The sequence below is a fragment of the Diceros bicornis genome (genome assembly GCF_020826845.1).
Source record: "Diceros bicornis minor isolate mBicDic1 chromosome 30 unlocalized genomic scaffold, mDicBic1.mat.cur SUPER_30_unloc_8, whole genome shotgun sequence".
NCBI lineage: Eukaryota > Metazoa > Chordata > Mammalia > Perissodactyla > Rhinocerotidae > Diceros > Diceros bicornis.
The window spans coordinates 438351-444233 of NW_026690906.1; the positions used below are offsets into that span (position 1 = coordinate 438351).

Consider the following 5883-nt stretch of genomic DNA (forward strand, 5'->3'; position numbering starts at 1 on the left):
CAATATGCTGTCACCAATTTCCTCATCTGCAAAATGGAGATAGATATTACCATCTTCCTTATGGGTTGCTGTGAAAATACTCAAGAGTAATGTATGTAAAATGCTTATCACCGTGTCGGTGGGAAAGTGATGTCACATTCGTTTTTCCACCGGGATGATGACAGCTATTTTTATGCTTGAAGTCTGTAGTTTTCAAAATATGTTCTACTGTTGTAAAGTGAATCCTTTTTACAAATTATTTGTAGAGTTAAATGATCCCTTCGGAATACAAATTCAGGCTGCCCTGTGTGTGCGTGTATGTGTGTCTATACGCACATCTCTCAAATAATACTTTAAGCCTTATAACGAAAAGCTACCTTCCCCACTCTTGACTCTGGTTCCAAAAACAACTTCTTTAATTTTCTGGTTGAAAATCTATATTTCTACATTAGCAACTCGTACAGCTTTTTCATTTTTCAGCTTTTGACTATTTATAGTTTCTTCCTTCTCTGAAAAATCCAGCATGAAGTGTTCTTACATATGTTAAAATCAGGCAACTCGTACAGCTTTTTCATTTTTCAGCTTTTGACTATTTATAGTTTCTTCCTTCTCTGAAAAATCCAGCATGAAGTGTTCTTACATATGTTAAAATCATAATTCCCCTTGCCCAATATAACTATTTAATGAATTAGGATAAATCAAAATTCAATGTCTACTGTTTTATGACAAAAGTGTTTACCATTTTATAGCATACGAATCTTATCCAAAGATGTGCTACATCAGATATTATGAATACATTTTCTTTCTTACTTTTTCCTTTGACCGTTTAAATGGTAAAATTCTCTTGTTTCTTTGTTGTCTTCCTATGGATTCATCACTGGTTCATCTCCTTCCATCAGAAACTTAAATCTCTTCTCAGTAACTTCTGATGCATGAGACAATTCATGGGCTTCAGGTTTTGCTTGGGGACATCCCTCTTGGTCTTGAACATATACACAGGCCCACATATACACAGTATGTCTGGAAGGATAGAGGATAAAAGGATGTTTATCTCTGTGAAAAAGGACTGGGAGACAGTGGTAGAGGGAAAATATTTTACTGACTTTGTACCACTCTTTGAAGTTTTCCTATATGTGTATCTTCGACGTATTGGCCTCCCTCTTCCCAGATTTTTAAAATTAAAATAGCGTTATATCCTTATCTACTGGCTTGGGACTGCAAGTTGTAGAGAAATGTGAATATATGATCCAATTTTTAAACGAAATTAAGAACAACAAACACGCACAAAAATTTAGAATTCTAAATATGGGCACATCATTCTATTAGGCTGTATAAACGTGGGGAAAGGATTGAAGAACAGCTGTTCAACATCCAGCTACCTGTACAGTCTAGGGTTCAACGGAAAGCCCCGCCTCCAGCCCCACCCGTGGAGCTGATTTCCTCCCCCTGTGAAGTCTGCCTGACTTATTCCAGTGCAACCCCAACCTCCTCCCACCCCTGGAACTTGTCTCCGCCCACAACGTTCGGGCCTGGCTCCGCCCACAGCCTGGCCCACGCCCACAGCCTGGTCCTGCTTCATTGCCCCGCCCATACCCTAGTTCCCGCCCACAGAACCGCCACCCGGGCCTGGTGTGACTCACACCCTTGTCCCCGCCCACAGCCCACCCTTAGAACTGGTTCCCGCACACAGCCCCGTCCCTAGATTTTGTCCCTGTCCCTGGTGCTCACCCAGCCCGCTTTCCAGCTTCGCACTCATTCTAGAAACTAGACACCTCCCCCGAGGCTGGGGTGCCCGGCCTGACCCGCCGGCCGCCTCAACTCGGAGCCCCCAAACTTTTGTCCCTCTCGAATGCCCGCCTGAGATCCGAAGCGGAAGCGCTGGCGGCGCCTTGGAGGGATGGGGCGTGTTTGCGCGGTGTGTCCCATCTTCTGGGCTCGAACCGGATTCCCGTGGACGTTTGCCCTCAGGGGCGGGGCGCGGTGAGTGGCAGATGGTCCAGGCTGGGTAGCGGTCCAGGGAGTTTCTGTGCTGCGGGCAACACCGTCAGGGCCCAGCGTCCCTCCATCCCCCCGCAGCCCCGTTTCACCCGGGCTGTTTGCTCAGGGCGCCCGAGGCTGCTGTTCCTCCTGGTTTCGGGTGCCGCCGTCCTCTCCTCAGAGTCCCCGTCACCATCCTCCTTTTGATTTTGTCCCCAGGGGGCTTTAGCTGCTTCTGGAGGCGGTGTTTGGGTCGTTACTAATGGGGGCGCTCCTGGCGTCTAGAGGGGGAGGCAGGAATGCTGCTCAGCGTCCTCCAGGGCCCAGGGCGGCCAGACAGAGAATTATCCAGCCCCAAATGTCAGTTGTGCCAAGGTTGGGAAATCTGCTCCAGGGCCTGAAAATCTCCTGAGCCCTGAATGAAGTGTGGAAAATGTTGACAAGTCAGCGAGTCACTTACAAGGTCCCTAAATGACAAGCTTGTTTAAAGGGTCCAGAGTCACCAAAAAGTATCTGTCCAGTCAAGTGAGTTGAGCGACTCAAGTGCACACAGCACGAAGTTGCTTTCTCCCATCTTGGGCAGCAGGTGGCTCGATAGGAATCGGGAAAATCCAGTCACAGCCAACAGTTACAATTAAATCAGTATATACAAAAAAAGAAAAGTGAATGGGGTGACCTTTCCATCCAACACCCTATAAAAGGCCTCAAAATCTTGTATGCGCCATTTTTTACCCCCTCAGACACGAAAAGCATCCGTGGAGCTCAAGTTTGAGGTGAAACCAGGCTCAGGGTCCACCCGTCCTCGCTGATCCATGGATTTCTGTGTGACCAGGTGAGTACCCTGCGGACCTGGTACCAACAGGTTCAGGCAGCCTCCGCTGTGCCAAAGACCTGCCAGTGGGCTTTCCTGTGCTCGGGTTGTCACCACATGGAGTCACTGAGTGTCAGGGTATCTTGAGAAAAATTGTTGATGTTTGATGGATGGAAAGATGGTAAGCTGTGTGTGATTCTGTGTGATAAATATTTCAGTAAGTACAGTTACATGCAAATAAGAACACATGAAACAAATGTAAATAACTGCAAATGTGTATTATAGTAGAAAATATAGATTTACTTGCATAATAGTCAAAAGTCAGAATTTATATATAATATAAATACAGAAATGTTTTGCGTGTGTATGTAGTATTAGAAGACATCCCATTAAATATTACCAGGGATACTCAGCAACATTCCTTAGACCCATTCAATTTGACTTCTAAAGTCCTATAAATCCTCCATAAAAATTTGAAATAAAAGAGCATTCAGGGAAAAAGATGATTGGAACTTTGTATTAATAACAAATTTAAAATTGAATTTGCCAGTAGCCAGATTTATTTTGAGCATTTTTTTCTTTATGACATTTCAAATCATTTGGAGGTATACTAAGCAACACTGTAGATTGAAGGGAAGGGCACTAGTCTCCAAAAAGACTGTCCTCTCCACCTTGACTTCTAAAGGGAATTAACTTTGTTTCCCGAATCTTTTCTGGAAGAACAGTCTGGTGATTCATGTTGCAGAGAATCTTGTTAAATGATTTTGTATTTAGTTGTTTGCCTCTACTAATTGTGTTTGTGTGTGTGTGTGCCTTTTTCATTCTAGCTTTCCTGTGACGTTCTTGAGGGGAATATGTGCTTGTCATGCAATAGATAGTCTTTGAGTGTATAATTTATGGTGACCCACCATCCTCGTTTATTCAGAACGGATGGGTTTTCCAGGATACAGGATGTTTAGTGTTCAAACCAGGGCAGTCCTAGACAAACCAGGATGTTTCCTCATCTCATAAGCCAGGCCCTGGGCCACATGCATGGGTTCCTGGAGAACCAGAGAGACCTTGTCCCACCTCCATGGAATTTATATTGTATTTGGGAATTTGGATTTTAGACAGTTAATGATGAGAGTGATGTGGGAGTTTGGCACAAGGGGAATAAACCTGAGGGGGCAGGGAAGCCATCTTGAGAAGGACTGATATTTAGCTTGAGAGCTAGAGTTGGGACTGGATTTAGCTGGTCTGAAGGGTAGACTGGAGTGAGGGTGTGGGAGCGTGTTCAAGAGAGCGTTTCAGTCAGAGGGACCCGCATGAGGACACCCCTGAAGCAGAGAGCCTGTTGTGTCCATGAACTGAGAAGAGAGATGGATGAGCGGAGTCAACACAGGGGGAGAGGTGTGAGCCAGACCAGCGAGTGGGACATGCTGGACCAGGTCAGGCGTGACTTGGGACTCTTTTCTAAGACCAGTGGGAACAGTCTGGAGAGATGCGAACAGATGGCTGATGTGATTGGCGTTTGGTCTAAGCACTTTGGTTAAAATGGACCTGAGGGTTAAGATTGAATACTTAAGAGGCAGGAGGTGTTGGGAAGAAGATTACGAGTGAGATGATTCTTCCCTAGGTCTGGGTGATGGCTGTGGAGTAGGAAAGAAATAGAAAGAAAAGACCTTGGAATGTAGAACCGAGAGAATGTAACGGTACTTTCTTGCCTGCATGTGTCCGATGGCACAGGGCACAGACTTTTCTCCTCGCTGCTGTCCGTGTAGACCTGCAGGCGTCCCCTCACCCAGGTCTGTGTGTTCACCCCACTTGGCCACTCACAGGCCCCCTTCCGCATCCTAAAGGAAGTCAGGCCTTACTTGTGAGGGGGTTGTCTCAGACGGGAGACACTGAGGAGAGCCCCTCTACACATCAGAGCAGCCCATTCAGCCTCTCCCTCAGCCTCCTCCCTTCCACTCTCCCACTTTCCACACCCAGAAGGACACCTGCTCAGTATTGCACAGCCCCATGTTCTTCCTTCACCAGGCTTGAGAAGGGTGGGGCAGCCAGTGGTGTGGACACCGTCTGCACCTTCCACTCTGAGCCCCGCAGGTCCTGGGCTAGACAGAGAGCGACTCTACTGGGAGCTGAGCCATGAGAACCTGGGCGTCACCTACCCGGTTTCCCTCACCCTGGACGGGGATAGCTTCTACGTCAGTGGTGAGGGGCTGCGCTACAGCCATGTTCTCTCTGCCAGTCAAAGTTCTGTGTTGCCTCCGTTGCTCTAAAGTGAGTTTTGATCCATCTTTCTCTCCTTCTGGTCGGGGTTCAGTCTTCTCATCACAGTGTGACTGCTGGGTTCAGCCACCTTCCACCTAGTTGCCACCTCCCTGAATACCCCTCCCCTCTTCCCCTCTGCTTTTCCCTCTGCTTTTCCCACAAACGTCCCTACATCCTCCTCACACTTAATCCTTTATGTTCACCCCAACCCTCGCTCAGCTTCTCTTGCCTTCTCTCCACAGGTTATACCTATGGAGCCGCAGCCCCGACTACCACCAGTGAATATTCCTGGCCCTGATGTCCTGGGTCCCATCGAATTAGGGGTTGGGGAGCACTTGTTCTCCTTCACCCGCTGTCCTTGGTGAGGGAAGGACCTGGAAGGGCCCTAACTCATCCCTTCTCTCTCTCTTGGGTTCTGGTGGAGAGTCCCAGCCCAGGGTGAGAAAGCCTTAGACACAGACATGTTCTCCACCACATTCTGACCCCACATGGTTTTCACTTTTATTCTCCTGAAGCCCCGCCCTTGGTCCTCCTTTTCCAGGTATCCCATCCGTCTGTCCAGTTTTCTGCCCATCCATCTGTGTCTCCTCTGTGTTCAGTCTCTCTTATTCACCCATCTCACTCTCTTGGGCTCCTCTCATCCACAGGGATGCTCATCCCTCTACTCACACAGGGACCCGTCCCCTCACTCTCATTTATGCTTCACCTGTGAATGGTGGTCCTGGGACAGCCACTGCTGGAGCCCGGGTGAGCCTGGAAGCTCCTCCCACTCTGTCCCTCCCTGATGACTGCCCTCTCCACAGCTCCCTAGGCGGCCACCACATCCCTGCATACTTGATCATCACCTGTGCCACCAGAAGCCA

At 48.0% G+C, this 5883-nt stretch overlaps 1 long non-coding RNA gene across 1 annotated transcript; it reads left to right on the plus strand.

The window, feature by feature from the left end:
- The first annotated feature begins 1854 nt into the window (after positions 1–1854).
- LOC131402204 (uncharacterized) lies at positions 1855–4898 on the plus strand. Its single transcript, XR_009218370.1, has 3 exons — positions 1855–1959; positions 2697–2788; positions 4853–4898. It is a non-coding gene; the product is annotated as an uncharacterized LOC131402204 (long non-coding RNA).
- The last annotated feature ends 985 nt before the right edge of the window (positions 4899–5883 follow it).